This window comes from Apostichopus japonicus, chromosome 17, assembly GCF_037975245.1.
Source record: "Apostichopus japonicus isolate 1M-3 chromosome 17, ASM3797524v1, whole genome shotgun sequence".
Taxonomy (NCBI): Eukaryota; Metazoa; Echinodermata; class Holothuroidea; order Aspidochirotida; family Stichopodidae; genus Apostichopus; species Apostichopus japonicus.
The window spans coordinates 17,369,758-17,396,376 of record NC_092577.1 but is presented as its reverse complement, the minus strand read 5'-3'; the positions used below and the strand labels follow the sequence as shown (position 1 = coordinate 17,396,376).

The following is a 26,619-nucleotide window of genomic DNA, read 5'->3' as shown; positions in this document are numbered from 1 at the left end:
TATGATCAGTGGATTTAATATATATTATACATGAATGGATTTAATATATATTATGTTAATCTATATTTTACATATATATGTAGAAAATTCTAATATATAAAAACAAACGAGGTATTTATTAATATATTCGATTTTCAAATCGCTTTCCTCGTGGCAAGACACTTTCCTTGTGGAAAGACAATGAAGGCCATTTCAATTTCTCATCGTCGTGGCAACATAGTGTTATCAATTATAAAAAATAAAAGCCTACGGCACCCAGTATTCCCAGGCGGTCACCCATCCAAGTACTGACTGCGCTCTACGTTGCTTGACTTCGGTGATCGGACGAGAACCGGTATAGTCAACGTGATGTGGCCGTAGACATAACAAGAGGTCAATGTAGGCCATTTCAATTTCTCATCATCGTCGTGTTATCAATTATGAAAATAAAAGCCTACGGCACCCAGTATTCCCAGGCGGTCACCCATCCAAGTACTGACTGCGCTCTACGTTGCTTGACTTCGGTGATCGGACGAGAACCGGGTATAGTCATCGCGATGTGGCCGTAGACATTCCAAGAGGCGAAATGTAGGCTAGTTGTCTGGTAGGTTATGATCAGTGGATTTAATATATATTATACATGAATGGATTTAATATATATTAATGTTAATCTATATTTTACATATATATGTAGACAATTCTAATATATAAAAACAAACGAGTTATTTATTAATATATTCGATTTTCAAATCGCTTTCCTCGTGGCAAGACACTTTCCTTGTGGAAAGACAATGAAGGCCATTTCAATTTCTCATCGTCGTGGCAACATAGTGGTTATCAATTATGAAAATAAAAGCCTGCGGCACCCAGTATTCCCCCAGGCGGTCACCCATCCAAGTACTGACTGCGCTCTACGTTGCTTGACTTCGGTGATCGGACGAGAAACCGGTATAGTCAACGTGATGTGGCCGTAGACATAACAAGAGGGTCAATGTAGGCCATTTCAATTTCTCATCATCGTCGTGTTATCAATTATGAAAATAAAAGCCTACGGCACCCAGTATTCCCAGGCGGTCACCCATCCAAGTACTGACTGCGCTCTACGTTGCTTGACTTCGGTGATCGGACGAGAACCGGTATAGTCATCGTGATGTGGCCCGTAGACATTCCAAGAGGCGAAATGTAGGCTAGTTGTCTGGTAGGTTATGATCAGTGGATTTTAATAATATTATACATGAATGGATTTTAATATATATTATGTTAATCTATATTTTACATATATATGTAGACAATTCTAATATATAAAAACAAACGAGTTATTTATTAATATATTCGATTTTCAAATCGCTTTCCTCGTGGCAAGACACTTTCCTTGTGGAAAGACAATGAAGGCCATTTCAATTTCTCATCGTCGTGGCAACATAGTGTTATCAATTATGAAAATAAAAGCCTGCGGCACCCAGTATTCCCAGGCGGTCACCCATCCAAGTACTGACTGCGCTCTACGTTGCTTGACTTCGGTGATCGGACGAGAACCGGTATAGTCAACGTGATGTGGCCGTAGACATAAAAAGAGGTCAATGTAGGCCATTTCAATTTCTCATCATCGTCGTGTTATCAATTATGAAAATAAAAGCCTACGGCACCCAGTATTCCCAGGCGGTCACCCATCCAAGTACTGACTGCGCTCTACGTTGCTTGACATCGGTGATCGGACGAGAACCGGTATAGTCAACGTGATGTGGCCGTAGACATAACAAGAGGTCAATGTAGACCATTTCAATTTCTCATCATCGTCGTGTTATCAATTATGAAAATAAAAGCCTACGGCACCCAGTATTCCCAGGCGGTCACCCATCCAAGTACTGACTGCGCTCTACGTTGCTTGACTTCGGTGATCGGACGAGAACCGGTATAGTCAACGTGATGTGGCCGTAGACATAACAAGAGGTCAATGTAGGCCATTTCAATTTCTCATCGTCGTGGCAACATAGTGTTATCAATTATGAAAATAAAAGCCTGCGGCACCCAGTATTCCCCCAGGCGGTCACCCATCCAAGTACTGACTGCGCTCTACGTTGCTTGACTTCGGTGATCGGACGAGAACCGGTATAGTCAACGTGATATGGCCGTAGACATTCCAAGAGGTGAAATGTAGGCTACTTGTCTGGTAGGTTATGATCAGTGGATTTAATATATATATATTATACATGAATGGATTTAATATATATTATGTTAATCTATATTTTACATATATATCTAGAAAATTCTAATATATAAAAACAAACGAGGTATTTATTAATATATTCGATTTTTCAAATCGCTTTCCTCGTGGCAAGACACTTTCCTTGTGGAAAGACAATGAAGGCCCATTTCAATTTCTCATCGTCGTGGCAACATAGTGTTATCAATTATGAAAATAAAAGCCTACGGCACCCAGTATTCCCAGGCGGTCACCCATCCAAGGTACTGACTGCGCTCTACGTTGCTTGACTTCGGTGATCGGACGAGAACCGGTATAGTCATCGTGATGTCGGCCCGTAGACATTCCAAGAGGCGAAATGTAGGCTAGTTGTCTGGTAGGTTATGATTAGTGGATTTAATATATATATTATACATGAATGGATTTAAATATATATTATGTTAATCTATATTTTACATCTATATGTAGAAAATTCGAATATATAAAAACAAACGAGTTATTTATTAATATATTCGATTTTCAAATCGCTTTCCTCGTGGCAAGACACTTTCCTTGTGGAAAGACAATGAAGGCCATTTCAATTTCTCATCGTCGTGGCAACATAGTGTTATCAATTATGAAAATAAAAGCCTGCGGCACCCAGTATTCCCAGGCGGTCACCCATCCAAGTACTGACTGCGCTCTACGTTGCTTGACTTCGGTGATCGGACGAGAACCGGTATAGTCAACGTGATATGGCCGTAGACATTCCAAGAGGTGAAATGTAGGCTACTTGTCTGGTAGGTTATGATCAGTGGATTTAATATATATATTATACATGAATGGATTTAATATATATTATGTTAATCTATATTTTACATATATATCTAGAAATTCTAATATATAAAAAACAAACGAGGTATTTATTAATATATTCGATTTTCAAATCGCTTTCCTCGTGGCAAGACACTTTCCTTGTGGAAAGACAATGAAGGCCATTTCAATTTCTCATCGTCGTGGCAACATAGTGTTATCAATTATGAAAATAAAAGCCTACGGCACCCAGTATTCCCAGGCGGTCACCCATCCAAGTACTGACTGCGCTCTACGTTGCTTGACTTCGGTGATCGGACGAGAACCGGTATAGTCATCGTGATGTGGCCGTAGACATTCCAAGAGGCGAAATGTAGGCTAGTTGTCTGGTAGGTTATGATTAGTGGATTTAATATATATATTATACATGAATGGATTTAATATATATTATGTTAATCTATATTTTACATCTATATGTAGAAAATTCGAATATATAAAAACAAACGAGTTATTTATTAATATATTCGATTTTCAAATCGCTTTCCTCGTGGCAAGACACTTTCCTTGTGGAAAGACAATGAAGGCCATTTCAATTTCTCATCGTCGTGGCAACATAGTGTTATCAATTATGAAAATAAAAGCCTGCGGCACCCAGTATTCCCAGGCGGTCACCCATCCAAGTACTGACTGCGCTCTACGTTGCTTGACTTCGGTGATCGGACGAGAACCGGTATAGTCAACGTGATATGGCCGTAGACATTCCAAGAGGTGAAATGTAGGCTACTTGTCTGGTAGGTTATGATCAGTGGATTTAATATATATATTATACATGAATGGATTTAATATATATTATGTTAATCTATATTTTACATCTATATGTAGAAAATTCTAATATATAAAAACAAACGAGTTATTTATTAATATATTCGATTTTCAAATCGCTTTCCTCGTGGCAAGACACTTTCCTTGTGGAAAGACAATGAAGGCCATTTCAATTTCTCATCGTCGTGGCAACATAGTGTTATCAATTATGAAAATAAAAGCCTGCGGCACCCAGTATTCCCCCAGGCGGTCACCCATCCAAGTACTGACTGCGCTCTACGTTGCTTGACTTCGGTGATCGGACGAGAACCGGTATAGTCAACGTGATGTGGCCGTAGACATAAAAACCGGTCAATGTAGGCCATTTCAATTTCTCATCATCGTCGTGTTATCAATTATGAAAATAAAAGCCTACGGCACCCAGTATTCCCAGGCGGTCACCCATCCAAGTACTGACTGCGCTCTACGTTGCTTGACTTCGGTGATCGGACGAGAACCGGTATAGTCAACGTGATGTGGCCGTAGACATAACAAGAGGTCAATGTAGGCCATTTCAATTTCTCATCGTCGTGGCAACATAGTGTTATCAATTATGAAAATAAAAGCCTGCGGCACCCAGTATTCCCCCAGGCGGTCACCCATCCAAGTACTGACTGCGCTCTACGTTGCTTGACTTCGGTGATCGGACGAGAACCGGTATAGTCATCGTGATGTGGCCGTAGACATTCCAAGAGGCGAAATGTAGGCTAGTTGTCTGGTAGGTTATGATTAGTGGATTTAATATATATATTATACATGAATGGATTTAATATATATTATGTTAATCTATATTTTACATCTATATGTAGAAAATTCTAATATATAAAAACAAACGAGTTATTTATTAATATATTCGATTTTCAAATCGCTTTCCTCGTGGCAAGACACTTTCCTTGTGGAAAGACAATGAAGGCCATTTCAATTTGTCATCGTCGTGGCAACATAGTGTTATCAATTATGAAAATAAAAGCCTGCGGCACCCAGTATTCCCCCAGGCGGTCACCCATCCAAGTACTGACTGCGCTCTACGTTGCTTGACTTCGGTGATCGGACGAGAACCGGTATAGTCAACGTGATGTGGCCGTAGACATAAAAACCGGTCAATGTAGGCCATTTCAATTTCTCATCATCGTCGTGTTATCAATTATGAAAATAAAAGCCTACGGCACCCAGTATTCCCAGGCGGTCACCCATCCAAGTACTGACTGCGCTCTACGTTGCTTGACTTCGGTGATCGGACGAGAACCGGTATAGTCAACGTGATGTGGCCGTAGACATAAAAACCGGTCAATGTAGGCCATTTCAATTTCTCATCATCGTCGTGTTATCAATTATGAAAATAAAAGCCTACGGCACCCAGTATTCCCAGGCGGTCACCCATCCAAGTACTGACTGCGCTCTACGTTGCTTGACTTCGGTGATCGGACGAGAACCGGTATAGTCAACGTGATGTGGCCGTAGACATAAAAACCGGTCAATGTAGGCCATTTCAATTTCTCATCATCGTCGTGTTATCAATTATGAAAATAAAAGCCTACGGCACCCAGTATTCCCAGGCGGTCACCCATCCAAGTACTGACTGCGCTCTACGTTGCTTGACTTCGGTGATCGGACGAGAACCGGTATAGTCAACGTGATGTGGCCGTAGACATAAAAAGAGGTCAATGTAGGCCATTTCAATTTGTCATCATCGTCGTGTTATCAATTATGAAAATAAAAGCCTACGGCACCCAGTATTCCCAGGCGGTCACCCATCCAAGTACTGACTGCGCTCTACGTTGCTTGACATCGGTGATCGGACGAGAACCGGTATAGTCAACGTGATGTGGCCGTAGACATAACAAGAGGTCAATGTAGACCATTTCAATTTCTCATCATCGTCGTGTTATCAATTATGAAAATAAAAGCCTACGGCACCCAGTATTCCCAGGCGGTCACCCATCCAAGTACTGACTGCGCTCTACGTTGCTTGACTTCGGTGATCGGACGAGAACCGGTATAGTCATCGTGATGTGGCCGTAGACATTCCAAGAGGCGAAATGTAGGCTAGTTGTCTGGTAGGTTATGATCAGTGGATTTAATATATATTATACATGAATGGATTTAATATATATTATGTTAATCTGTATTTTACATATATATGTAGACAATTCTAATATATAAAAACAAACGAGTTATTTATTAATATATTCGATTTTCAAATCGCTTTCCTCGTGGCAAGACACTTTCCTTGTGGAAAGACAATGAAGGCCATTTCAATTTCTCATCGTCGTGGCAACATAGTGTTATCAAATATGAAAATAAAAGCCTGCGGCACCCAGTATTCCCAGGCGGTCACCCATCCAAGTACTGACTGCGCTCTACGTTGCTTGACTTCGGTGATCGGACGAGAACCGGTATAGTCAACGTGATGTGGCCGTAGACATAAAAAGAGGTCAATGTAGGCCATTTCAATTTCTCATCATCGTCGTGTTATCAATTATGAAAATAAAAGCCTACGGCACCCAGTATTCCCAGGCGGTCACCCATCCAAGTACTGACTGCGCTCTACGTTGCTTGACATCGGTGATCGGACGAGAACCGGTATAGTCAACGTGATGTGGCCGTAGACATAACAAGAGGTCAATGTAGACCATTTCAATTTCTCATCATCGTCGTGTTATCAATTATGAAAATAAAAGCCTACGGCACCCAGTATTCCCAGGCGGTCACCCATCCAAGTACTGACTGCGCTCTACGTTGCTTGACTTCGGTGATCGGACGAGAACCGGTATAGTCAACGTGATGTGGCCGTAGACATAACAAGAGGTCAATGTAGGCCATTTCAATTTCTCATCGTCGTGGCAACATAGTGTTATCAATTATGAAAATAAAAGCCTACGGCACCCAGTATTCCCAGGCGGTCACCCATCCAAGTACTGACTGCGCTCTACGTTGCTTGACTTCGGTGATCGGACGAGAACCGGTATAGTCATCGTGATGTGGCCGTAGACATTCCAAGAGGCGAAATGTAGGCTAGTTGTCTGGTAGGTTATGATTAGTGGATTTAATATATATATTATACATGAATGGATTTAATATATATTATGTTAATCTATATTTTACATCTATATGTAGAAAATTCGAATATATAAAAACAAACGAGTTATTTATTAATATATTCGATTTTCAAATCGCTTTCCTCGTGGCAAGACACTTTCCTTGTGGAAAGACAATGAAGGCCATTTCAATTTCTCATCGTCGTGGCAACATAGTGTTATCAATTATGAAAATAAAAGCCTGCGGCACCCAGTATTCCCAGGCGGTCACCCATCCAAGTACTGACTGCGCTCTACGTTGCTTGACTTCGGTGATCGGACGAGAACCGGTATAGTCAACGTGATGTGGCCGTAGACATAACAAGAGGTCAATGTAGGCCATTTCAATTTCTCATCATCGTCGTGTTATCAATTATGAAAATAAAAGCCTACGGCACCCAGTATTCCCAGGCGGTCACCCATCCAAGTACTGACTGCGCTCTACGTTGCTTGACTTCGGTGATCGGACGAGAACCGGTATAGTCATCGTGATGTGGCCGTAGACATTCCAAGAGGCGAAATGTAGGCTAGTTGTCTGGTAGGTTATGATCAGTGGATTTAATATATATTATACATGAATGGATTTAATATATATTATGTTAATCTATATTTTACATATATATGTAGACAATTCTAATATATAAAAACAAACGAGTTATTTATTAATATATTCGATTTTCAAATCGCTTTCCTCGTGGCAAGACACTTTCCTTGTGGAAAGACAATGAAGGCCATTTCAATTTGTCATCGTCGTGGCAACATAGTGTTATCAATTATGAAAATAAAAGCCTGCGGCACCCAGTATTCCCCCAGGCGGTCACCCATCCAAGTACTGACTGCGCTCTACGTTGCTTGACTTCGGTGATCGGACGAGAACCGGTATAGTCAACGTGATGTGGCCGTAGACATAAAAACCGGTCAATGTAGGCCATTTCAATTTCTCATCATCGTCGTGTTATCAATTATGAAAATAAAAGCCTGCGGCACCCAGTATTCCCAGGCGGTCACCCATCCAAGTACTGACTGCGCTCTACGTTGCTTGACTTCGGTGATCGGACGAGAACCGGTATAGTCAACGTGATGTGGCCGTAGACATAACAAGAGGTCAATGTAGGCCATTTCAATTTCTCATCATCGTCGTGTTATCAATTATGAAAATAAAAGCCTACGGCACCCAGTATTCCCAGGCGGTCACCCATCCAAGTACTGACTGCGCTCTACGTTGCTTGACTTCGGTGATCGGACGAGAACCGGTATAGTCAACGTGATGTGGCCGTAGACATAACAAGAGGTCAATGTAGGCCATTTCAATTTCTCATCGTCGTGGCAACATAGTGTTATCAATTATGAAAATAAAAGCCTGCGGCACCCAGTATTCCCCCAGGCGGTCACCCATCCAAGTACTGACTGCGCTCTACGTTGCTTGACTTCGGTGATCGGACGAGAACCGGTATAGTCAACGTGATATGGCCGTAGACATTCCAAGAGGTGAAATGTAGGCTACTTGTCTGGTAGGTTATGATCAGTGGATTTAATATATATATTATACATGAATGGATTTAATATATATTATGTTAATCTATATTTTACATATATATCTAGAAAATTCTAATATATAAAAACAAACGAGGTATTTATTAATATATTCGATTTTCAAATCGCTTTCCTCGTGGCAAGACACTTTCCTTGTGGAAAGACAATGAAGGCCATTTCAATTTCTCATCGTCGTGGCAACATAGTGTTATCAATTATGAAAATAAAAGCCTGCGGCACCCAGTATTCCCAGGCGGTCACCCATCCAAGTACTGACTGCGCTCTACGTTGCTTGACTTCGGTGATCGGACGAGAACCGGTATAGTCAACGTGATGTGGCCGTAGACATAACAAGAGGTCAATGTAGGCCATTTCAATTTCTCATCGTCGTGGCAACATAGTGTTATCAATTATAAAAAATAAAAGCCTACGGCACCCAGTATTCCCAGGCGGTCACCCATCCAAGTACTGACTGCGCTCTACGTTGCTTGACTTCGGTGATCGGACGAGAACCGGTATAGTCAACGTGATGTGGCCGTAGACATTGCAAGAGGTGAAATGTAGGCTACTTGTCTGGTAGGTTATGATCAGTGGATTTAATATATATATTATACATGAATGGATTTAATATATATTATGTTAATCTATATTTTACATATATATGTAGAAAATTCTAATATATAAAAACAAACGAGGTATTTATTAATATATTCGATTTTCAAATCGCTTTCCTCGTGGCAAGACACTTTCCTTGTGGAAAGACAATGAAGGCCATTTCAATTTGTCATCGTCGTGGCAACATAGTGTTATCAATTATGAAAATAAAAGCCTGCGGCACCCAGTATTCCCAGGCGGTCACCCATCCAAGTACTGACTGCGCTCTACGTTGCTTGACTTCGGTGATCGGACGAGAACCGGTATAGTCAACGTGATGTGGCCGTAGACATAAAAAGAGGTCAATGTAGGCCATTTCAATTTCTCATCATCGTCGTGTTATCAATTATGAAAATAAAAGCCTACGGCACCCAGTATTCCCAGGCGGTCACCCATCCAAGTACTGACTGCGCTCTACGTTGCTTGACTTCGGTGATCGGACGAGAACCGGTATAGTCAACGTGATGTGGCCGTAGACATTCCAAGAGGTGAAATGTAGGCTACTTGTCTGGTAGGTTATGATCAGTGGATTTAATATATATTATACATGAATGGATTTAATATATATTATGTTAATCTATATTTTACATATATATGTAGAAAATTCTAATATATAAAAACAAACGAGGTATTTATTAATATATTCGATTTTCAAATCGCTTTCCTCGTGGCAAGACACTTTCCTTGTGGAAAGACAATGAAGGCCATTTCAATTTCTCATCGTCGTGGCAACATAGTGTTATCAATTATAAAAAATAAAAGCCTACGGCACCCAGTATTCCCAGGCGGTCACCCATCCAAGTACTGACTGCGCTCTACGTTGCTTGACTTCGGTGATCGGACGAGAACCGGTATAGTCAACGTGATGTGGCCGTAGACATAACAAGAGGTCAATGTAGGCCATTTCAATTTCTCATCATCGTCGTGTTATCAATTATGAAAATAAAAGCCTACGGCACCCAGTATTCCCAGGCGGTCACCCATCCAAGTACTGACTGCGCTCTACGTTGCTTGACTTCGGTGATCGGACGAGAACCGGTATAGTCATCGCGATGTGGCCGTAGACATTCCAAGAGGCGAAATGTAGGCTAGTTGTCTGGTAGGTTATGATCAGTGGATTTAATATATATTATACATGAATGGATTTAATATATATTATGTTAATCTATATTTTACATATATATGTAGACAATTCTAATATATAAAAACAAACGAGTTATTTATTAATATATTCGATTTTCAAATCGCTTTCCTCGTGGCAAGACACTTTCCTTGTGGAAAGACAATGAAGGCCATTTCAATTTCTCATCGTCGTGGCAACATAGTGTTATCAATTATGAAAATAAAAGCCTGCGGCACCCAGTATTCCCAGGCGGTCACCCATCCAAGTACTGACTGCGCTCTACGTTGCTTGACTTCGGTGATCGGACGAGAACCGGTATAGTCAACGTGATGTGGCCGTAGACATAAAAAGAGGTCAATGTAGGCCATTTCAATTTCTCATCATCGTCGTGTTATCAATTATGAAAATAAAAGCCTACGGCACCCAGTATTCCCAGGCGGTCACCCATCCAAGTACTGACTGCGCTCTACGTTGCTTGACATCGGTGATCGGACGAGAACCGGTATAGTCAACGTGATGTGGCCGTAGACATAACAAGAGGTCAATGTAGGCCATTTCAATTTCTCATCGTCGTGGCAACATAGTGTTATCAATTATGAAAATAAAAGCCTGCGGCACCCAGTATTCCCCCAGGCGGTCACCCATCCAAGTACTGACTGCGCTCTACGTTGCTTGACTTCGGTGATCGGACGAGAACCGGTATAGTCAACGTGATATGGCCGTAGACATTCCAAGAGGTGAAATGTAGGCTACTTGTCTGGTAGGTTATGATCAGTGGATTTAATATATATATTATACATGAATGGATTTAATATATATTATGTTAATCTATATTTTACATATATATCTAGAAAATTCTAATATATAAAAACAAACGAGGTATTTATTAATATATTCGATTTTCAAATCGCTTTCCTCGTGGCAAGACACTTTCCTTGTGGAAAGACAATGAAGGCCATTTCAATTTCTCATCGTCGTGGCAACATAGTGTTATCAATTATGAAAATAAAAGCCTACGGCACCCAGTATTCCCAGGCGGTCACCCATCCAAGTACTGACTGCGCTCTACGTTGCTTGACTTCGGTGATCGGACGAGAACCGGTATAGTCATCGTGATGTGGCCGTAGACATTCCAAGAGGCGAAATGTAGGCTAGTTGTCTGGTAGGTTATGATTAGTGGATTTAATATATATATTATACATGAATGGATTTAATATATATTATGTTAATCTATATTTTACATCTATATGTAGAAAATTCGAATATATAAAAACAAACGAGTTATTTATTAATATATTCGATTTTCAAATCGCTTTCCTCGTGGCAAGACACTTTCCTTGTGGAAAGACAATGAAGGCCATTTCAATTTCTCATCGTCGTGGCAACATAGTGTTATCAATTATGAAAATAAAAGCCTGCGGCACCCAGTATTCCCAGGCGGTCACCCATCCAAGTACTGACTGCGCTCTACGTTGCTTGACTTCGGTGATCGGACGAGAACCGGTATAGTCAACGTGATATGGCCGTAGACATTCCAAGAGGTGAAATGTAGGCTACTTGTCTGGTAGGTTATGATCAGTGGATTTAATATATATATTATACATGAATGGATTTAATATATATTATGTTAATCTATATTTTACATATATATCTAGAAAATTCTAATATATAAAAACAAACGAGGTATTTATTAATATATTCGATTTTCAAATCGCTTTCCTCGTGGCAAGACACTTTCCTTGTGGAAAGACAATGAAGGCCATTTCAATTTCTCATCGTCGTGGCAACATAGTGTTATCAATTATGAAAATAAAAGCCTACGGCACCCAGTATTCCCAGGCGGTCACCCATCCAAGTACTGACTGCGCTCTACGTTGCTTGACTTCGGTGATCGGACGAGAACCGGTATAGTCATCGTGATGTGGCCGTAGACATTCCAAGAGGCGAAATGTAGGCTAGTTGTCTGGTAGGTTATGATTAGTGGATTTAATATATATATTATACATGAATGGATTTAATATATATTATGTTAATCTATATTTTACATCTATATGTAGAAAATTCGAATATATAAAAACAAACGAGTTATTTATTAATATATTCGATTTTCAAATCGCTTTCCTCGTGGCAAGACACTTTCCTTGTGGAAAGACAATGAAGGCCATTTCAATTTCTCATCGTCGTGGCAACATAGTGTTATCAATTATGAAAATAAAAGCCTGCGGCACCCAGTATTCCCAGGCGGTCACCCATCCAAGTACTGACTGCGCTCTACGTTGCTTGACTTCGGTGATCGGACGAGAACCGGTATAGTCAACGTGATATGGCCGTAGACATTCCAAGAGGTGAAATGTAGGCTACTTGTCTGGTAGGTTATGATCAGTGGATTTAATATATATATTATACATGAATGGATTTAATATATATTATGTTAATCTATATTTTACATCTATATGTAGAAAATTCTAATATATAAAAACAAACGAGTTATTTATTAATATATTCGATTTTCAAATCGCTTTCCTCGTGGCAAGACACTTTCCTTGTGGAAAGACAATGAAGGCCATTTCAATTTCTCATCGTCGTGGCAACATAGTGTTATCAATTATGAAAATAAAAGCCTGCGGCACCCAGTATTCCCCCAGGCGGTCACCCATCCAAGTACTGACTGCGCTCTACGTTGCTTGACTTCGGTGATCGGACGAGAACCGGTATAGTCAACGTGATGTGGCCGTAGACATAAAAACCGGTCAATGTAGGCCATTTCAATTTCTCATCATCGTCGTGTTATCAATTATGAAAATAAAAGCCTACGGCACCCAGTATTCCCAGGCGGTCACCCATCCAAGTACTGACTGCGCTCTACGTTGCTTGACTTCGGTGATCGGACGAGAACCGGTATAGTCAACGTGATGTGGCCGTAGACATAACAAGAGGTCAATGTAGGCCATTTCAATTTCTCATCGTCGTGGCAACATAGTGTTATCAATTATGAAAATAAAAGCCTGCGGCACCCAGTATTCCCCCAGGCGGTCACCCATCCAAGTACTGACTGCGCTCTACGTTGCTTGACTTCGGTGATCGGACGAGAACCGGTATAGTCAACGTGATATGGCCGTAGACATTCCAAGAGGTGAAATGTAGGCTACTTGTCTGGTAGGTTATGATCAGTGGATTTAATATATATATTATACATGAATGGATTTAATATATATTATGTTAATCTATATTTTACATATATATCTAGAAAATTCTAATATATAAAAACAAACGAGGTATTTATTAATATATTCGATTTTCAAATCGCTTTCCTCGTGGCAAGACACTTTCCTTGTGGAAAGACAATGAAGGCCATTTCAATTTCTCATCGTCGTGGCAACATAGTGTTATCAATTATGAAAATAAAAGCCTACGGCACCCAGTATTCCCAGGCGGTCACCCATCCAAGTACTGACTGCGCTCTACGTTGCTTGACTTCGGTGATCGGACGAGAACCGGTATAGTCATCGTGATGTGGCCGTAGACATTCCAAGAGGCGAAATGTAGGCTAGTTGTCTGGTAGGTTATGATTAGTGGATTTAATATATATATTATACATGAATGGATTTAATATATATTATGTTAATCTATATTTTACATCTATATGTAGAAAATTCGAATATATTAAAACAAACGAGTTATTTATTAATATATTCGATTTTCAAATCGCTTTCCTCGTGGCAAGACACTTTCCTTGTGGAAAGACAATGAAGGCCATTTCAATTTCTCATCGTCGTGGCAACATAGTGTTATCAATTATGAAAATAAAAGCCTGCGGCACCCAGTATTCCCAGGCGGTCACCCATCCAAGTACTGACTGCGCTCTACGTTGCTTGACTTCGGTGATCGGACGAGAACCGGTATAGTCAACGTGATATGGCCGTAGACATTCCAAGAGGTGAAATGTAGGCTACTTGTCTGGTAGGTTATGATCAGTGGATTTAATATATATATTATACATGAATGGATTTAATATATATTATGTTAATCTATATTTTACATATATATCTAGAAAATTCTAATATATAAAAACAAACGAGGTATTTATTAATATATTCGATTTTCAAATCGCTTTCCTCGTGGCAAGACACTTTCCTTGTGGAAAGACAATGAAGGCCATTTCAATTTCTCATCGTCGTGGCAACATAGTGTTATCAATTATGAAAATAAAAGCCTACGGCACCCAGTATTCCCAGGCGGTCACCCATCCAAGTACTGACTGCGCTCTACGTTGCTTGACTTCGGTGATCGGACGAGAACCGGTATAGTCATCGTGATGTGGCCGTAGACATTCCAAGAGGCGAAATGTAGGCTAGTTGTCTGGTAGGTTATGATTAGTGGATTTAATATATATATTATACATGAATGGATTTAATATATATTATGTTAATCTATATTTTACATCTATATGTAGAAAATTCTAATATATAAAAACAAACGAGTTATTTATTAATATATTCGATTTTCAAATCGCTTTCCTCGTGGCAAGACACTTTCCTTGTGGAAAGACAATGAAGGCCATTTCAATTTGTCATCGTCGTGGCAACATAGTGTTATCAATTATGAAAATAAAAGCCTGCGGCACCCAGTATTCCCCCAGGCGGTCACCCATCCAAGTACTGACTGCGCTCTACGTTGCTTGACTTCGGTGATCGGACGAGAACCGGTATAGTCAACGTGATGTGGCCGTAGACATAAAAACCGGTCAATGTAGGCCATTTCAATTTCTCATCATCGTCGTGTTATCAATTATGAAAATAAAAGCCTACGGCACCCAGTATTCCCAGGCGGTCACCCATCCAAGTACTGACTGCGCTCTACGTTGCTTGACTTCGGTGATCGGACGAGAACCGGTATAGTCAACGTGATGTGGCCGTAGACATAAAAACCGGTCAATGTAGGCCATTTCAATTTCTCATCATCGTCGTGTTATCAATTATGAAAATAAAAGCCTACGGCACCCAGTATTCCCAGGCGGTCACCCATCCAAGTACTGACTGCGCTCTACGTTGCTTGACTTCGGTGATCGGACGAGAACCGGTATAGTCAACGTGATGTGGCCGTAGACATAAAAACCGGTCAATGTAGGCCATTTCAATTTCTCATCGTCGTGGCAACATAGTGTTATCAATTATAAAAAATAAAAGCCTACGGCACCCAGTATTCCCAGGCGGTCACCCATCCAAGTACTGACTGCGCTCTACGTTGCTTGACTTCGGTGATCGGACGAGAACCGGTATAGTCAACGTGATGTGGCCGTAGACATAAAAAGAGGTCAATGTAGGCCATTTCAATTTCTCATCATCGTCGTGTTATCAATTATGAAAATAAAAGCCTACGGCACCCAGTATTCCCAGGCGGTCACCCATCCAAGTACTGACTGCGCTCTACGTTGCTTGACATCGGTGATCGGACGAGAACCGGTATAGTCAACGTGATGTGGCCGTAGACATAACAAGAGGTCAATGTAGACCATTTCAATTTCTCATCATCGTCGTGTTATCAATTATGAAAATAAAAGCCTACGGCACCCAGTATTCCCAGGCGGTCACCCATCCAAGTACTGACTGCGCTCTACGTTGCTTGACTTCGGTGATCGGACGAGAACCGGTATAGTCATCGTGATGTGGCCGTAGACATTCCAAGAGGCGAAATGTAGGCTAGTTGTCTGGTAGGTTATGATCAGTGGATTTAATATATATTATACATGAATGGATTTAATATATATTATGTTAATCTGTATTTTACATATATATGTAGACAATTCTAATATATAAAAACAAACGAGTTATTTATTAATATATTCGATTTTCAAATCGCTTTCCTCGTGGCAAGACACTTTCCTTGTGGAAAGACAATGAAGGCCATTTCAATTTCTCATCGTCGTGGCAACATAGTGTTATCAAATATGAAAATAAAAGCCTGCGGCACCCAGTATTCCCAGGCGGTCACCCATCCAAGTACTGACTGCGCTCTACGTTGCTTGACTTCGGTGATCGGACGAGAACCGGTATAGTCAACGTGATGTGGCCGTAGACATAAAAAGAGGTCAATGTAGGCCATTTCAATTTCTCATCATCGTCGTGTTATCAATTATGAAAATAAAAGCCTACGGCACCCAGTATTCCCAGGCGGTCACCCATCCAAGTACTGACTGCGCTCTACGTTGCTTGACATCGGTGATCGGACGAGAACCGGTATAGTCAACGTGATGTGGCCGTAGACATAACAAGAGGTCAATGTAGGCCATTTCAATTTCTCATCGTCGTGGCAACATAGTGTTATCAATTATGAAAATAACAGCCTACGGCACCCAGTATTCCCAGGCGGTCACCCATCCAAGTACTGACTGCGCTCTACGTTGCTTGACTTCGGTGATCGGACGAGAACCGGTATAGTCATCGTGATGTGGCCGTAGACATTCCAAGAGGCGAAATGTAGGCTAGTTGTCTGGTAGGTTATGATTAGTGGATTTAATATATATATTATACATGAATGGATTTAATATATATTATGTTAATCTATATTTTACATCTATATGTAGAAAATTCGAATATATAAAAACAAACGAGTTATTTATTAATATATTCGATTTTCAAATCGCTTTCCTCGTGGCAAGACACTTTCCTTGTGGAAAGACAATGAAGGCCATTTCAATTTCTCATCGTCGTGGCAACATAGTGTTATCAATTATGAAAATAAAAGCCTGCGGCACCCAGTATTCCCAGGCGGTCACCCATCCAAGTACTGACTGCGCTCTACGTTGCTTGACTTCGGTGATCGGACGAGAACCGGTATAGTCAACGTGATATGGCCGTAGACATTCCAAGAGGTGAAATGTAGGCTACTTGTCTGGTAGGTTATGATCAGTGGATTTAATATATATATTATACATGAATGGATTTAATATATATTATGTTAATCTATATTTTACATATATATCTAGAAAATTCTAATATATAAAAACAAACGAGGTATTTATTAATATATTCGATTTTCAAATCGCTTTCCTCGTGGCAAGACACTTTCCTTGTGGAAAGACAATGAAGGCCATTTCAATTTCTCATCGTCGTGGCAACATAGTGTTATCAATTATGAAAATAAAAGCCTACGGCACCCAGTATTCCCAGGCGGTCACCCATCCAAGTACTGACTGCGCTCTACGTTGCTTGACTTCGGTGATCGGACGAGAACCGGTATAGTCATCGTGATGTGGCCGTAGACATTCCAAGAGGCGAAATGTAGGCTAGTTGTCTGGTAGGTTATGATTAGTGGATTTAATATATATATTATACATGAATGGATTTAATATATATTATGTTAATCTATATTTTACATATATATCTAGAAAATTCTAATATATAAAAACAAACGAGGTATTTATTAATATATTCGATTTTCAAATCGCTTTCCTCGTGGCAAGACACTTTCCTTGTGGAAAGACAATGAAGGCCATTTCAATTTCTCATCGTCGTGGCAACATAGTGTTATCAATTATGAAAATAAAAGCCTACGGCACCCAGTATTCCCAGGCGGTCACCCATCCAAGTACTGACTGCGCTCTACGTTGCTTGACTTCGGTGATCGGACGAGAACCGGTATAGTCATCGTGATGTGGCCGTAGACATTCCAAGAGGCGAAATGTAGGCTAGTTGTCTGGTAGGTTATGATTAGTGGATTTAATATATATATTATACATGAATGGATTTAATATATATTATGTTAATCTATATTTTACATCTATATGTAGAAAATTCTAATATATAAAAACAAACGAGTTATTTATTAATATATTCGATTTTCAAATCGCTTTCCTCGTGGCAAGACACTTTCCTTGTGGAAAGACAATGAAGGCCATTTCAATTTCTCATCGTCGTGGCAACATAGTGTTATCAATTATGAAAATAAAAGCCTGCGGCACCCAGTATTCCCAGGCGGTCACCCATCCAAGTACTGACTGCGCTCTACGTTGCTTGACATCGGTGATCGGACGAGAACCGGTATAGTCAACGTGATGTGGCCGTAGACATAACAAGAGGTCAATGTAGACCATTTCAATTTCTCATCATCGTCGTGTTATCAATTATGAAAATAAAAGCCTACGGCACCCAGTATTCCCAGGCGGTCACCCATCCAAGTACTGACAGCGCTCTACGTTGCTTGACATCGGTGATCGGACGAGAACCGGTATAGTCAACGTGATGTGGCCGTAGACATAACAAGAGGTCAATGTAGACCATTTCAATTTCTCATCATCGTCGTGTTATCAATTATGAAAATAAAAGCCTACGGCACCCAGTATTCCCAGGCGGTCACCCATCCAAGTACTGACTGCGCTCTACGTTGCTTGACTTCGGTGATCGGACGAGAACCGGTATAGTCATCGTGATGTGGCCGTAGACATTCCAAGAGGCGAAATGTAGGCTAGTTGTCTGGTAGGTTATGATCAGTGGATTTAATATATATTATACATGAATGGATTTAATATATATTATGTTAATCTGTATTTTACATATATATGTAGACAATTCTAATATATAAAAACAAACGAGTTATTTATTAATATATTCGATTTTCAAATCGCTTTCCTCGTGGCAAGACACTTTCCTTGTGGAAAGACAATGAAGGCCATTTCAATTTCTCATCGTCGTGGCAACATAGTGTTATCAATTATGAAAATAAAAGCCTGCGGCACCCAGTATTCCCAGGCGGTCACCCATCCAAGTACTGACTGCGCTCTACGTTGCTTGACTTCGGTGATCGGACGAGAACCGGTATAGTCAACGTGATGTGGCCGTAGACATAAAAACCGGTCAATGTAGGCCATTTCAATTTCTCATCGTCGTGGCAACATAGTGTTATCAATTATAAAAAATAAAAGCCTACGGCACCCAGTATTCCCAGGCGGTCACCCATCCAAGTACTGACTGCGCTCTACGTTGCTTGACTTCGGTGATCGGACGAGAACCGGTATAGTCAACGTGATGTGGCCGTAGACATAAAAAGAGGTCAATGTAGGCCATTTCAATTTCTCATCATCGTCGTGTTATCAATTATGAAAATAAAAGCCTACGGCACCCAGTATTCCCAGGCGGTCACCCATCCAAGTACTGACTGCGCTCTACGTTGCTTGACATCGGTGATCGGACGAGAACCGGTATAGTCAACGTGATGTGGCCGTAGACATAACAAGAGGTCAATGTAGACCATTTCAATTTCTCATCATCGTCGTGTTATCAATTATGAAAATAAAAGCCTACGGCACCCAGTATTCCCAGGCGGTCACCCATCCAAGTACTGACTGCGCTCTACGTTGCTTGACTTCGGTGATCGGACGAGAACCGGTATAGTCAACGTGATGTGGCCGTAGACATAACAAGAGGTCAATGTAGGCCATTTCAATTTCTCATCGTCGTGGCAACATAGTGTTATCAATTATGAAAATAAAAGCCTGCGGCACCCAGTATTCCCCCAGGCGGTCACCCATCCAAGTACTGACTGCGCTCTACGTTGCTTGACTTCGGTGATCGGACGAGAACCGGTATAGTCAACGTGATATGGCCGTAGACATTCCAAGAGGTGAAATGTAGGCTACTTGTCTGGTAGGTTATGATCAGTGGATTTAATATATATATTATACATGAATGGATTTAATATATATTATGTTAATCTATATTTTACATATATATCTAGAAAATTCTAATATATAAAAACAAACGAGGTATTTATTAATATATTCGATTTTCAAATCGCTTTCCTCGTGGCAAGACACTTTCCTTGTGGAAAGACAATGAAGGCCATTTCAATTTCTCATCGTCGTGGCAACATAGTGTTATCAATTATGAAAATAAAAGCCTACGGCACCCAGTATTCCCAGGCGGTCACCCATCCAAGTACTGACTGCGCTCTACGTTGCTTGACTTCGGTGATCGGACGAGAACCGGTATAGTCATCGTGATGTGGCCGTAGACATTCCAAGAGGCGAAATGTAGGCTAGTTGTCTGGTAGGTTATGATCAGTGGATTTAATATATATTATACATGAATGGATTTAATATATATTATGTTAATCTGTATTTTACATATATATGTAGACAATTCTAATATATAAAAACAAACGAGTTATTTATTAATATATTCGATTTTCAAATCGCTTTCCTCGTGGCAAGACACTTTCCTTGTGGAAAGACAATGAAGGCCATTTCAATTTCTCATCGTCGTGGCAACATAGTGTTATCAATTATGAAAATAAAAGCCTGCGGCACCCAGTATTCCCAGGCGGTCACCCATCCAAGTACTGACTGCGCTCTACGTTGCTTGACTTCGGTGATCGGACGAGAACCGGTATAGTCAACGTGATGTGGCCGTAGACATAAAAAGAGGTCAATGTAGGCCATTTCAATTTCTCATCATCGTCGTGTTATCAATTATGAAAATAAAAGCCTACGGCACCCAGTATTCCCAGGCGGTCACCCATCCAAGTACTGACTGCGCTCTACGTTGCTTGACATCGGTGATCGGACGAGAACGGTATAGTCAACGTGATGTGGCCGTAGACATAACAAGAGGTCAATGTAGACCATTTCAATTTCTCATCATCGTCGTGTTATCAATTATGAAAATAAAAGCCTACGGCACCCAGTATTCCCAGGCGGTCACCCATCCAAGTACTGACTGCGCTCTACGTTGCTTGACTTCGGTGATCGGACGAGAACCGGTATAGTCAACGTGATGTGGCCGTAGACATAACAAGAGGTCAATGTAGGCCATTTCAATTTCTCATCGTCGTGGCCACATAGTGTTATCAATTATGAAAATAAAAGCCTGCGGCACCCAGTATTCCCCCAGGCGGTCACCCATCCAAGTACTGACTGCGCTCTACGTTGCTTGACTTCGGTGATCGGACGAGAACCGGTATAGTCAACGTGATATGGCCGTAGACATTCCAAGAGGTGAAATGTAGGCTACTTGTCTGGTAGGTTATGATCAGTGGATTTAATATATATATTATACATGAATGGATTTAATATATATTATGTTAATCTATATTTTACATATATATCTAGAAAATTCTAATATATAAAAACAAACGAGGTATTTATTAATATATTCGATTTTCAAATCGCTTTCCTCGTGGCAAGACACTTTCCTTGTGGAAAGACAATGAAGGCCATTTCAATTTCTCATCGTCGTGGCAACATAGTGTTATCAATTATGAAAATAAAAGCCTACGGCACCCAGTATTCCCAGGCGGTCACCCATCCAAGTACTGACTGCGCTCTACGTTGCTTGACTTCGGTGATCGGACGAGAACCGGTATAGTCATCGTGATGTGGCCGTAGACATTCCAAGAGGCGAAATGTAGGCTAGTTGTCTGGTAGGTTATGATTAGTGGATTTAATATATATATTATACATGAATGGATTTAATATATATTATGTTAATCTATATTTTACATCTATATGTAGAAAATTCGAATATATAAAAACAAACGAGTTATTTATTAATATATTCGATTTTCAAATCGCTTTCCTCGTGGCAAGACACTTTCCTTGTGGAAAGACAATGAAGGCCATTTCAATTTCTCATCGTCGTGGCAACATAGTGTTATCAATTATGAAAATAAAAGCCTGCGGCACCCAGTATTCCCAGGCGGTCACCCATCCAAGTACTGACTGCGCTCTACGTTGCTTGACTTCGGTGATCGGACGAGAACCGGTATAGTCAACGTGATATGGCCGTAGACATTCCAAGAGGTGAAATGTAGGCTACTTGTCTGGTAGGTTATGATCAGTGGATTTAATATATATATTATACATGAATGGATTTAATATATATTATGTTAATCTATATTTTACATATATATCTAGAAAATTCTAATATATAAAAACAAACGAGGTATTTATTAATATATTCGATTTTCAAATCGCTTTCCTCGTGGCAAGACACTTTCCTTGTGGAAAGACAATGAAGGCCATTTCAATTTCTCATCGTCGTGGCAACATAGTGTTATCAATTATGAAAATAAAAGCCTACGGCACCCAGTATTCCCAGGCGGTCACCCATCCAAGTACTGACTGCGCTCTACGTTGCTTGACTTCGGTGATCGGACGAGAACCGGTATAGTCAACGTGATGTGGCCGTAGACATAAAAACCGGTCAATGTAGGCCATTTCAATTTCTCATCGTCGTGGCAACATAGTGTTATCAATTATAAAAAATAAAAGCCTACGGCACCCAGTATTCCCAGGCGGTCACCCATCCAAGTACTGACTGCGCTCTACGTTGCTTGACATCGGTGATCGGACGAGAACCGGTATAGTCAACGTGATGTGGCCGTAGACATAACAAGAGGTCAATGTAGACCATTTCAATTTCTCATCATCGTCGTGTTATCAATTATGAAAATAAAAGCCTACGGCACCCAGTATTCCCAGGCGGTCACCCATCCAAGTACTGACTGCGCTCTACGTTGCTTGACTTCGGTGATCGGACGAGAACCGGTATAGTCAACGTGATATGGCCGTAGACATTCCAAGAGGTGAAATGTAGGCTACTTGTCTGGTAGGTTATGATCAGTGGATTTAATATATATATTATACATGAATGGATTTAATATATATTATGTTAATCTATATTTTACATATATATCTAGAAAATTCTAATATATAAAAACAAACGAGGTATTTATTAATATATTCGATTTTCAAATCGCTTTCCTCGTGGCAAGACACTTTCCTTGTGGAAAGACAATGAAGGCCATTTCAATTTCTCATCGTCGTGGCAACATAGTGTTATCAATTATGAAAATAAAAGCCTACGGCACCCAGTATTCCCAGGCGGTCACCCATCCAAGTACTGACTGCGCTCTACGTTGCTTGACTTCGGTGATCGGACGAGAACCGGTATAGTCATCGTGATGTGGCCGTAGACATTCCAAGAGGCGAAATGTAGGCTAGTTGTCTGGTAGGTTATGATTAGTGGATTTAATATATATATTATACATGAATGGATTTAATATATATTATGTTAATCTATATTTTACATCTATATGTAGAAAATTCGAATATATAAAAACAAACGAGTTATTTATTAATATATTCGATTTTCAAATCGCTTTCCTCGTGGCAAGACACTTTCCTTGTGGAAAGACAATGAAGGCCATTTCAATTTCTCATCGTCGTGGCAACATAGTGTTATCAATTATGAAAATAAAAGCCTGCGGCACCCAGTATTCCCAGGCGGTCACCCATCCAAGTACTGACTGCGCTCTACGTTGCTTGACTTCGGTGATCGGACGAGAACCGGTATAGTCAACGTGATATGGCCGTAGACATTCCAAGAGGTGAAATGTAGGCTACTTGTCTGGTAGGTTATGATCAGTGGATTTAATATATATATTATACATGAATGGATTTAATATATATTATGTTAATCTATATTTTACATATATATCTAGAAAATTCTAATATATAAAAACAAACGAGGTATTTATTAATATATTCGATTTTCAAATCGCTTTCCTCGTGGCAAGACACTTTCCTTGTGGAAAGACAATGAAGGCCATTTCAATTTCTCATCGTCGTGGCAACATAGTGTTATCAATTATGAAAATAAAAGCCTACGGCACCCAGTATTCCCAGGCGGTCACCCATCCAAGTACTGACTGCGCTCTACGTTGCTTGACTTCGGTGATCGGACGAGAACCGGTATAGTCATCGTGATGTGGCCGTAGACATTCCAAGAGGCGAAATGTAGGCTAGTTGTCTGGTAGGTTATGATTAGTGGATTTAATATATATATTATACATGAATGGATTTAATATATATTATGTTAATCTATATTTTACATCTATATGTAGAAAATTCGAATATATAAAAACAAACGAGTTATTTATTAATATATTCGATTTTCAAATCGCTTTCCTCGTGGCAAGACACTTTCCTTGTGGAAAGACAATGAAGGCCATTTCAATTTCTCATCGTCGTGGCAACATAGTGTTATCAATTATGAAAATAAAAGCCTGCGGCACCCAGTATTCCCAGGCGGTCACCCATCCAAGTACTGACTGCGCTCTACGTTGCTTGACTTCGGTGATCGGACGAGAACCGGTATAGTCAACGTGATGTGGCCGTAGACATAAAAAGAGGTCAATGTAGGCCATTTCAATTTCTCATCATCGTCGTGTTATCAATTATGAAAAGAAAAGCCTACGGCACCCAGTATTCCCAGGCGGTCACCCATCCAAGTACTGACAGCGCTCTACGTTGCTTGACATCGGTGATCGGACGAGAACCGGTATAGTCAACGTGATGTGGTTGTAGACATAACAAGAGGTCAATGTAGACCATTTCAATTTCTCATCATCGTCGTGTTATCAATTATGAAAATAAAAGCCTACGGCACCCAGTATTCCCAGGCGGTCACCCATCCAAGTACTGACTGCGCTCTACGTTGCTTGACTTCGGTGATCGGACGAGAACCGGTATAGTCATCGTGATGTGGCCGTAGACATTCCAAGAGGCGAAATGTAGGCTAGTTGTCTGGTAGGTTATGATCAGTGGATTTAATATATATTATACATGAATGGATTTAATATATATTATGTTAATCTGTATTTTACATATATATGTAGACAATTCTAATATATAAAAAGAAACGAGTTATTTATTAATATATTCGATTTTCAAATCGCTTTCCTCGTGGCAAGACACTTTCCTTGTGGAAAGACAATGAAGGCCATTTCAATTTCTCATCGTCGTGGCAACATAGTGTTATCAATTATGAAAATAAAAGCCTGCGGCACCCAGTATTCCCAGGCGGTCACCCATCCAAGTACTGACTGCGCTCTACGTTGCTTGACTTCGGTGATCGGACGAGAACCGGTATAGTCAACGTGATATGGCCGTAGACATTCCAAGAGGTGAAATGTAGGCTACTTGTCTGGTAGGTTATGATCAGTGGATTTAATATATATATTATACATGAATGGATTTAATATATATTATGTTAATCTATATTTTACATATATATCTAGAAAATTCTAATATATAAAAACAAACGAGGTATTTATTAATATATTCGATTTTCAAATCGCTTTCCTCGTGGCAAGACACTTTCCTTGTGGAAAGACAATGAAGGCCATTTCAATTTCTCATCGTCGTGGCAACATAGTGTTATCAATTATGAAAATAAAAGCCTACGGCACCCAGTATTCCCAGGCGGTCACCCATCCAAGTACTGACTGCGCTCTACGTTGCTTGACTTCGGTGATCGGACGAGAACCGGTATAGTCATCGTGATGTGGCCGTAGACATTCCAAGAGGCGAAATGTAGGCTAGTTGTCTGGTAGGTTATGATTAGTGGATTTAATATATATATTATACATGAATGGATTTAATATATATTATGTTAATCTATATTTTACATCTATATGTAGAAAATTCTAATATATAAAAACAAACGAGTTATTTATTAATATATTCGATTTTCAAATCGCTTTCCTCGTGGCAAGACACTTTCCTTGTGGAAAGACAATGAAGGCCATTTCAATTTCTCATCGTCGTGGCAACATAGTGTTATCAATTATGAAAATAAAAGCCTGCGGCACCCAGTATTCCCAGGCGGTCACCCATCCAAGTACTGACTGCGCTCTACGTTGCTTGACTTCGGTGATCGGACGAGAACCGGTATAGTCAACGTGATATGGCCGTAGACATTCCAAGAGGTGAAATGTAGGCTACTTGTCTGGTAGGTTATGATCAGTGGATTTAATATATATATTATACATGAATGGATTTAATATATATTATGTTAATCTATATTTTACATATATATCTAGAAAATTCTAATATATAAAAACAAACGAGGTATTTATTAATATATTCGATTTTCAAATCGCTTTCCTCGTGGCAAGACACTTTCCTTGTGGAAAGACAATGAAGGCCATTTCAATTTCTCATCGTCGTGGCAACATAGTGTTATCAATTATGAAAATAAAAGCCTACGGCACCCAGTATTCCCAGGCGGTCACCCATCCAAGTACTGACTGCGCTCTACGTTGCTTGACTTCGGTGATCGGACGAGAACCGGTATAGTCATCGTGATGTGGCCGTAGACATTCCAAGAGGCGAAATGTAGGCTAGTTGTCTGGTAGGTTATGATTAGTGGATTTAATATATATATTATACATGAATGGATTTAATATATATTATGTTAATCTATATTTTACATCTATATGTAGAAAATTCGAATATATAAAAACAAACGAGTTATTTATTAATATATTCGATTTTCAAATCGCTTTCCTCGTGGCAAGACACTTTCCTTGTGGAAAGACAATGAAGGCCATTTCAATTT

At 40.1% G+C, this 26,619-nt stretch overlaps 30 non-coding genes and 60 pseudogenes across 30 annotated transcripts; all 90 read right to left on the bottom strand.

Moving 5' to 3' along the window:
* Positions 1 to 243: 243 nt before the first annotated feature.
* Positions 244 to 362, bottom strand: LOC139955369 (5S ribosomal RNA). The gene has a single exon (XR_011788611.1). It is a non-coding gene; the product is annotated as a 5S ribosomal RNA (ribosomal RNA).
* A 68-nt stretch (positions 363 to 430) lies between these two features.
* On the bottom strand, positions 431 to 550 carry LOC139957072 (5S ribosomal RNA; annotated as a pseudogene).
* A 283-nt stretch (positions 551 to 833) lies between these two features.
* Positions 834 to 955, bottom strand: LOC139957449 (5S ribosomal RNA; annotated as a pseudogene).
* Positions 956 to 1,024: 69 nt separating this feature from the next.
* LOC139957131 (5S ribosomal RNA) lies at positions 1,025 to 1,144 on the bottom strand (annotated as a pseudogene).
* Positions 1,145 to 1,426: 282 nt separating this feature from the next.
* On the bottom strand, positions 1,427 to 1,545 carry LOC139956600 (5S ribosomal RNA; annotated as a pseudogene).
* A 68-nt stretch (positions 1,546 to 1,613) lies between these two features.
* On the bottom strand, positions 1,614 to 1,732 carry LOC139956490 (5S ribosomal RNA; annotated as a pseudogene).
* Positions 1,733 to 1,800: 68 nt separating this feature from the next.
* On the bottom strand, positions 1,801 to 1,919 carry LOC139955368 (5S ribosomal RNA). Its single transcript, XR_011788610.1, has one exon. It is a non-coding gene; the product is annotated as a 5S ribosomal RNA (ribosomal RNA).
* A 76-nt stretch (positions 1,920 to 1,995) lies between these two features.
* On the bottom strand, positions 1,996 to 2,116 carry LOC139957191 (5S ribosomal RNA; annotated as a pseudogene).
* A 287-nt stretch (positions 2,117 to 2,403) lies between these two features.
* Positions 2,404 to 2,525, bottom strand: LOC139957680 (5S ribosomal RNA; annotated as a pseudogene).
* A 284-nt stretch (positions 2,526 to 2,809) lies between these two features.
* LOC139955720 (5S ribosomal RNA) lies at positions 2,810 to 2,928 on the bottom strand. The gene has a single exon (XR_011788952.1). It is a non-coding gene; the product is annotated as a 5S ribosomal RNA (ribosomal RNA).
* A 283-nt stretch (positions 2,929 to 3,211) lies between these two features.
* On the bottom strand, positions 3,212 to 3,330 carry LOC139956311 (5S ribosomal RNA; annotated as a pseudogene).
* A 283-nt stretch (positions 3,331 to 3,613) lies between these two features.
* Positions 3,614 to 3,732, bottom strand: LOC139955719 (5S ribosomal RNA). Its single transcript, XR_011788951.1, has one exon. It is a non-coding gene; the product is annotated as a 5S ribosomal RNA (ribosomal RNA).
* A 283-nt stretch (positions 3,733 to 4,015) lies between these two features.
* LOC139957323 (5S ribosomal RNA) lies at positions 4,016 to 4,136 on the bottom strand (annotated as a pseudogene).
* Positions 4,137 to 4,204: 68 nt separating this feature from the next.
* Positions 4,205 to 4,323, bottom strand: LOC139955367 (5S ribosomal RNA). The gene has a single exon (XR_011788609.1). It is a non-coding gene; the product is annotated as a 5S ribosomal RNA (ribosomal RNA).
* Positions 4,324 to 4,399: 76 nt separating this feature from the next.
* On the bottom strand, positions 4,400 to 4,520 carry LOC139957440 (5S ribosomal RNA; annotated as a pseudogene).
* Positions 4,521 to 4,803: 283 nt separating this feature from the next.
* Positions 4,804 to 4,924, bottom strand: LOC139957322 (5S ribosomal RNA; annotated as a pseudogene).
* Positions 4,925 to 4,992: 68 nt separating this feature from the next.
* Positions 4,993 to 5,111, bottom strand: LOC139955366 (5S ribosomal RNA). Its single transcript, XR_011788608.1, has one exon. It is a non-coding gene; the product is annotated as a 5S ribosomal RNA (ribosomal RNA).
* A 68-nt stretch (positions 5,112 to 5,179) lies between these two features.
* LOC139955365 (5S ribosomal RNA) lies at positions 5,180 to 5,298 on the bottom strand. The gene has a single exon (XR_011788607.1). It is a non-coding gene; the product is annotated as a 5S ribosomal RNA (ribosomal RNA).
* Positions 5,299 to 5,366: 68 nt separating this feature from the next.
* On the bottom strand, positions 5,367 to 5,485 carry LOC139955364 (5S ribosomal RNA). Its single transcript, XR_011788606.1, has one exon. It is a non-coding gene; the product is annotated as a 5S ribosomal RNA (ribosomal RNA).
* Positions 5,486 to 5,553: 68 nt separating this feature from the next.
* On the bottom strand, positions 5,554 to 5,672 carry LOC139956488 (5S ribosomal RNA; annotated as a pseudogene).
* A 68-nt stretch (positions 5,673 to 5,740) lies between these two features.
* Positions 5,741 to 5,859, bottom strand: LOC139956310 (5S ribosomal RNA; annotated as a pseudogene).
* Positions 5,860 to 6,140: 281 nt separating this feature from the next.
* Positions 6,141 to 6,259, bottom strand: LOC139956599 (5S ribosomal RNA; annotated as a pseudogene).
* A 68-nt stretch (positions 6,260 to 6,327) lies between these two features.
* Positions 6,328 to 6,446, bottom strand: LOC139956487 (5S ribosomal RNA; annotated as a pseudogene).
* A 68-nt stretch (positions 6,447 to 6,514) lies between these two features.
* LOC139955363 (5S ribosomal RNA) lies at positions 6,515 to 6,633 on the bottom strand. Its single transcript, XR_011788605.1, has one exon. It is a non-coding gene; the product is annotated as a 5S ribosomal RNA (ribosomal RNA).
* A 76-nt stretch (positions 6,634 to 6,709) lies between these two features.
* On the bottom strand, positions 6,710 to 6,828 carry LOC139956309 (5S ribosomal RNA; annotated as a pseudogene).
* Positions 6,829 to 7,111: 283 nt separating this feature from the next.
* LOC139956597 (5S ribosomal RNA) lies at positions 7,112 to 7,230 on the bottom strand (annotated as a pseudogene).
* A 68-nt stretch (positions 7,231 to 7,298) lies between these two features.
* Positions 7,299 to 7,417, bottom strand: LOC139956308 (5S ribosomal RNA; annotated as a pseudogene).
* A 281-nt stretch (positions 7,418 to 7,698) lies between these two features.
* Positions 7,699 to 7,819, bottom strand: LOC139957320 (5S ribosomal RNA; annotated as a pseudogene).
* A 68-nt stretch (positions 7,820 to 7,887) lies between these two features.
* On the bottom strand, positions 7,888 to 8,006 carry LOC139956596 (5S ribosomal RNA; annotated as a pseudogene).
* A 68-nt stretch (positions 8,007 to 8,074) lies between these two features.
* LOC139955362 (5S ribosomal RNA) lies at positions 8,075 to 8,193 on the bottom strand. The gene has a single exon (XR_011788604.1). It is a non-coding gene; the product is annotated as a 5S ribosomal RNA (ribosomal RNA).
* Positions 8,194 to 8,269: 76 nt separating this feature from the next.
* LOC139957190 (5S ribosomal RNA) lies at positions 8,270 to 8,390 on the bottom strand (annotated as a pseudogene).
* Positions 8,391 to 8,673: 283 nt separating this feature from the next.
* LOC139956595 (5S ribosomal RNA) lies at positions 8,674 to 8,792 on the bottom strand (annotated as a pseudogene).
* Positions 8,793 to 8,869: 77 nt separating this feature from the next.
* LOC139955360 (5S ribosomal RNA) lies at positions 8,870 to 8,988 on the bottom strand. The gene has a single exon (XR_011788603.1). It is a non-coding gene; the product is annotated as a 5S ribosomal RNA (ribosomal RNA).
* Positions 8,989 to 9,271: 283 nt separating this feature from the next.
* LOC139956593 (5S ribosomal RNA) lies at positions 9,272 to 9,390 on the bottom strand (annotated as a pseudogene).
* A 68-nt stretch (positions 9,391 to 9,458) lies between these two features.
* LOC139955358 (5S ribosomal RNA) lies at positions 9,459 to 9,577 on the bottom strand. The gene has a single exon (XR_011788601.1). It is a non-coding gene; the product is annotated as a 5S ribosomal RNA (ribosomal RNA).
* A 282-nt stretch (positions 9,578 to 9,859) lies between these two features.
* LOC139955357 (5S ribosomal RNA) lies at positions 9,860 to 9,978 on the bottom strand. Its single transcript, XR_011788600.1, has one exon. It is a non-coding gene; the product is annotated as a 5S ribosomal RNA (ribosomal RNA).
* Positions 9,979 to 10,046: 68 nt separating this feature from the next.
* On the bottom strand, positions 10,047 to 10,165 carry LOC139956554 (5S ribosomal RNA; annotated as a pseudogene).
* A 281-nt stretch (positions 10,166 to 10,446) lies between these two features.
* LOC139956592 (5S ribosomal RNA) lies at positions 10,447 to 10,565 on the bottom strand (annotated as a pseudogene).
* A 68-nt stretch (positions 10,566 to 10,633) lies between these two features.
* LOC139956486 (5S ribosomal RNA) lies at positions 10,634 to 10,752 on the bottom strand (annotated as a pseudogene).
* Positions 10,753 to 10,828: 76 nt separating this feature from the next.
* LOC139957189 (5S ribosomal RNA) lies at positions 10,829 to 10,949 on the bottom strand (annotated as a pseudogene).
* A 283-nt stretch (positions 10,950 to 11,232) lies between these two features.
* Positions 11,233 to 11,351, bottom strand: LOC139956307 (5S ribosomal RNA; annotated as a pseudogene).
* A 283-nt stretch (positions 11,352 to 11,634) lies between these two features.
* On the bottom strand, positions 11,635 to 11,753 carry LOC139955718 (5S ribosomal RNA). The gene has a single exon (XR_011788950.1). It is a non-coding gene; the product is annotated as a 5S ribosomal RNA (ribosomal RNA).
* Positions 11,754 to 12,036: 283 nt separating this feature from the next.
* Positions 12,037 to 12,155, bottom strand: LOC139956306 (5S ribosomal RNA; annotated as a pseudogene).
* A 283-nt stretch (positions 12,156 to 12,438) lies between these two features.
* Positions 12,439 to 12,557, bottom strand: LOC139955716 (5S ribosomal RNA). Its single transcript, XR_011788948.1, has one exon. It is a non-coding gene; the product is annotated as a 5S ribosomal RNA (ribosomal RNA).
* Positions 12,558 to 12,840: 283 nt separating this feature from the next.
* Positions 12,841 to 12,961, bottom strand: LOC139957319 (5S ribosomal RNA; annotated as a pseudogene).
* Positions 12,962 to 13,029: 68 nt separating this feature from the next.
* Positions 13,030 to 13,148, bottom strand: LOC139955356 (5S ribosomal RNA). The gene has a single exon (XR_011788599.1). It is a non-coding gene; the product is annotated as a 5S ribosomal RNA (ribosomal RNA).
* A 76-nt stretch (positions 13,149 to 13,224) lies between these two features.
* Positions 13,225 to 13,345, bottom strand: LOC139957188 (5S ribosomal RNA; annotated as a pseudogene).
* Positions 13,346 to 13,628: 283 nt separating this feature from the next.
* On the bottom strand, positions 13,629 to 13,747 carry LOC139956305 (5S ribosomal RNA; annotated as a pseudogene).
* A 283-nt stretch (positions 13,748 to 14,030) lies between these two features.
* Positions 14,031 to 14,149, bottom strand: LOC139955715 (5S ribosomal RNA). Its single transcript, XR_011788947.1, has one exon. It is a non-coding gene; the product is annotated as a 5S ribosomal RNA (ribosomal RNA).
* Positions 14,150 to 14,432: 283 nt separating this feature from the next.
* LOC139956304 (5S ribosomal RNA) lies at positions 14,433 to 14,551 on the bottom strand (annotated as a pseudogene).
* A 283-nt stretch (positions 14,552 to 14,834) lies between these two features.
* On the bottom strand, positions 14,835 to 14,955 carry LOC139957318 (5S ribosomal RNA; annotated as a pseudogene).
* A 68-nt stretch (positions 14,956 to 15,023) lies between these two features.
* Positions 15,024 to 15,142, bottom strand: LOC139955355 (5S ribosomal RNA). The gene has a single exon (XR_011788598.1). It is a non-coding gene; the product is annotated as a 5S ribosomal RNA (ribosomal RNA).
* Positions 15,143 to 15,210: 68 nt separating this feature from the next.
* LOC139955354 (5S ribosomal RNA) lies at positions 15,211 to 15,329 on the bottom strand. Its single transcript, XR_011788597.1, has one exon. It is a non-coding gene; the product is annotated as a 5S ribosomal RNA (ribosomal RNA).
* Positions 15,330 to 15,406: 77 nt separating this feature from the next.
* LOC139955353 (5S ribosomal RNA) lies at positions 15,407 to 15,525 on the bottom strand. Its single transcript, XR_011788596.1, has one exon. It is a non-coding gene; the product is annotated as a 5S ribosomal RNA (ribosomal RNA).
* Positions 15,526 to 15,593: 68 nt separating this feature from the next.
* Positions 15,594 to 15,712, bottom strand: LOC139956485 (5S ribosomal RNA; annotated as a pseudogene).
* Positions 15,713 to 15,780: 68 nt separating this feature from the next.
* On the bottom strand, positions 15,781 to 15,899 carry LOC139956303 (5S ribosomal RNA; annotated as a pseudogene).
* A 281-nt stretch (positions 15,900 to 16,180) lies between these two features.
* Positions 16,181 to 16,299, bottom strand: LOC139956591 (5S ribosomal RNA; annotated as a pseudogene).
* Positions 16,300 to 16,367: 68 nt separating this feature from the next.
* LOC139956484 (5S ribosomal RNA) lies at positions 16,368 to 16,486 on the bottom strand (annotated as a pseudogene).
* A 76-nt stretch (positions 16,487 to 16,562) lies between these two features.
* On the bottom strand, positions 16,563 to 16,681 carry LOC139956301 (5S ribosomal RNA; annotated as a pseudogene).
* A 283-nt stretch (positions 16,682 to 16,964) lies between these two features.
* On the bottom strand, positions 16,965 to 17,083 carry LOC139955714 (5S ribosomal RNA). The gene has a single exon (XR_011788946.1). It is a non-coding gene; the product is annotated as a 5S ribosomal RNA (ribosomal RNA).
* Positions 17,084 to 17,366: 283 nt separating this feature from the next.
* LOC139956299 (5S ribosomal RNA) lies at positions 17,367 to 17,485 on the bottom strand (annotated as a pseudogene).
* A 283-nt stretch (positions 17,486 to 17,768) lies between these two features.
* Positions 17,769 to 17,887, bottom strand: LOC139956298 (5S ribosomal RNA; annotated as a pseudogene).
* A 283-nt stretch (positions 17,888 to 18,170) lies between these two features.
* LOC139957031 (5S ribosomal RNA) lies at positions 18,171 to 18,289 on the bottom strand (annotated as a pseudogene).
* A 68-nt stretch (positions 18,290 to 18,357) lies between these two features.
* Positions 18,358 to 18,476, bottom strand: LOC139957043 (5S ribosomal RNA; annotated as a pseudogene).
* Positions 18,477 to 18,544: 68 nt separating this feature from the next.
* Positions 18,545 to 18,663, bottom strand: LOC139956297 (5S ribosomal RNA; annotated as a pseudogene).
* Positions 18,664 to 18,944: 281 nt separating this feature from the next.
* LOC139956590 (5S ribosomal RNA) lies at positions 18,945 to 19,063 on the bottom strand (annotated as a pseudogene).
* A 77-nt stretch (positions 19,064 to 19,140) lies between these two features.
* On the bottom strand, positions 19,141 to 19,259 carry LOC139955352 (5S ribosomal RNA). Its single transcript, XR_011788595.1, has one exon. It is a non-coding gene; the product is annotated as a 5S ribosomal RNA (ribosomal RNA).
* Positions 19,260 to 19,327: 68 nt separating this feature from the next.
* LOC139956483 (5S ribosomal RNA) lies at positions 19,328 to 19,446 on the bottom strand (annotated as a pseudogene).
* A 68-nt stretch (positions 19,447 to 19,514) lies between these two features.
* LOC139955351 (5S ribosomal RNA) lies at positions 19,515 to 19,633 on the bottom strand. Its single transcript, XR_011788594.1, has one exon. It is a non-coding gene; the product is annotated as a 5S ribosomal RNA (ribosomal RNA).
* Positions 19,634 to 19,709: 76 nt separating this feature from the next.
* Positions 19,710 to 19,830, bottom strand: LOC139957187 (5S ribosomal RNA; annotated as a pseudogene).
* Positions 19,831 to 20,113: 283 nt separating this feature from the next.
* On the bottom strand, positions 20,114 to 20,232 carry LOC139956296 (5S ribosomal RNA; annotated as a pseudogene).
* A 281-nt stretch (positions 20,233 to 20,513) lies between these two features.
* Positions 20,514 to 20,632, bottom strand: LOC139956589 (5S ribosomal RNA; annotated as a pseudogene).
* A 68-nt stretch (positions 20,633 to 20,700) lies between these two features.
* Positions 20,701 to 20,818, bottom strand: LOC139957402 (5S ribosomal RNA; annotated as a pseudogene).
* Positions 20,819 to 20,886: 68 nt separating this feature from the next.
* On the bottom strand, positions 20,887 to 21,005 carry LOC139955350 (5S ribosomal RNA). Its single transcript, XR_011788593.1, has one exon. It is a non-coding gene; the product is annotated as a 5S ribosomal RNA (ribosomal RNA).
* A 76-nt stretch (positions 21,006 to 21,081) lies between these two features.
* LOC139957186 (5S ribosomal RNA) lies at positions 21,082 to 21,202 on the bottom strand (annotated as a pseudogene).
* Positions 21,203 to 21,485: 283 nt separating this feature from the next.
* LOC139956295 (5S ribosomal RNA) lies at positions 21,486 to 21,604 on the bottom strand (annotated as a pseudogene).
* A 283-nt stretch (positions 21,605 to 21,887) lies between these two features.
* On the bottom strand, positions 21,888 to 22,006 carry LOC139955713 (5S ribosomal RNA). The gene has a single exon (XR_011788945.1). It is a non-coding gene; the product is annotated as a 5S ribosomal RNA (ribosomal RNA).
* A 283-nt stretch (positions 22,007 to 22,289) lies between these two features.
* On the bottom strand, positions 22,290 to 22,408 carry LOC139955349 (5S ribosomal RNA). The gene has a single exon (XR_011788592.1). It is a non-coding gene; the product is annotated as a 5S ribosomal RNA (ribosomal RNA).
* Positions 22,409 to 22,485: 77 nt separating this feature from the next.
* LOC139956482 (5S ribosomal RNA) lies at positions 22,486 to 22,604 on the bottom strand (annotated as a pseudogene).
* Positions 22,605 to 22,672: 68 nt separating this feature from the next.
* LOC139956467 (5S ribosomal RNA) lies at positions 22,673 to 22,791 on the bottom strand. The gene has a single exon (XR_011789380.1). It is a non-coding gene; the product is annotated as a 5S ribosomal RNA (ribosomal RNA).
* Positions 22,792 to 23,074: 283 nt separating this feature from the next.
* Positions 23,075 to 23,193, bottom strand: LOC139956294 (5S ribosomal RNA; annotated as a pseudogene).
* A 283-nt stretch (positions 23,194 to 23,476) lies between these two features.
* On the bottom strand, positions 23,477 to 23,595 carry LOC139955712 (5S ribosomal RNA). The gene has a single exon (XR_011788944.1). It is a non-coding gene; the product is annotated as a 5S ribosomal RNA (ribosomal RNA).
* A 283-nt stretch (positions 23,596 to 23,878) lies between these two features.
* On the bottom strand, positions 23,879 to 23,997 carry LOC139956293 (5S ribosomal RNA; annotated as a pseudogene).
* Positions 23,998 to 24,280: 283 nt separating this feature from the next.
* On the bottom strand, positions 24,281 to 24,399 carry LOC139956588 (5S ribosomal RNA; annotated as a pseudogene).
* Positions 24,400 to 24,467: 68 nt separating this feature from the next.
* LOC139957443 (5S ribosomal RNA) lies at positions 24,468 to 24,586 on the bottom strand (annotated as a pseudogene).
* Positions 24,587 to 24,654: 68 nt separating this feature from the next.
* On the bottom strand, positions 24,655 to 24,773 carry LOC139956292 (5S ribosomal RNA; annotated as a pseudogene).
* Positions 24,774 to 25,054: 281 nt separating this feature from the next.
* Positions 25,055 to 25,173, bottom strand: LOC139955711 (5S ribosomal RNA). The gene has a single exon (XR_011788943.1). It is a non-coding gene; the product is annotated as a 5S ribosomal RNA (ribosomal RNA).
* A 283-nt stretch (positions 25,174 to 25,456) lies between these two features.
* Positions 25,457 to 25,575, bottom strand: LOC139956291 (5S ribosomal RNA; annotated as a pseudogene).
* Positions 25,576 to 25,858: 283 nt separating this feature from the next.
* On the bottom strand, positions 25,859 to 25,977 carry LOC139955710 (5S ribosomal RNA). The gene has a single exon (XR_011788942.1). It is a non-coding gene; the product is annotated as a 5S ribosomal RNA (ribosomal RNA).
* Positions 25,978 to 26,260: 283 nt separating this feature from the next.
* On the bottom strand, positions 26,261 to 26,379 carry LOC139956290 (5S ribosomal RNA; annotated as a pseudogene).
* Positions 26,380 to 26,619: the final 240 nt, after the last annotated feature.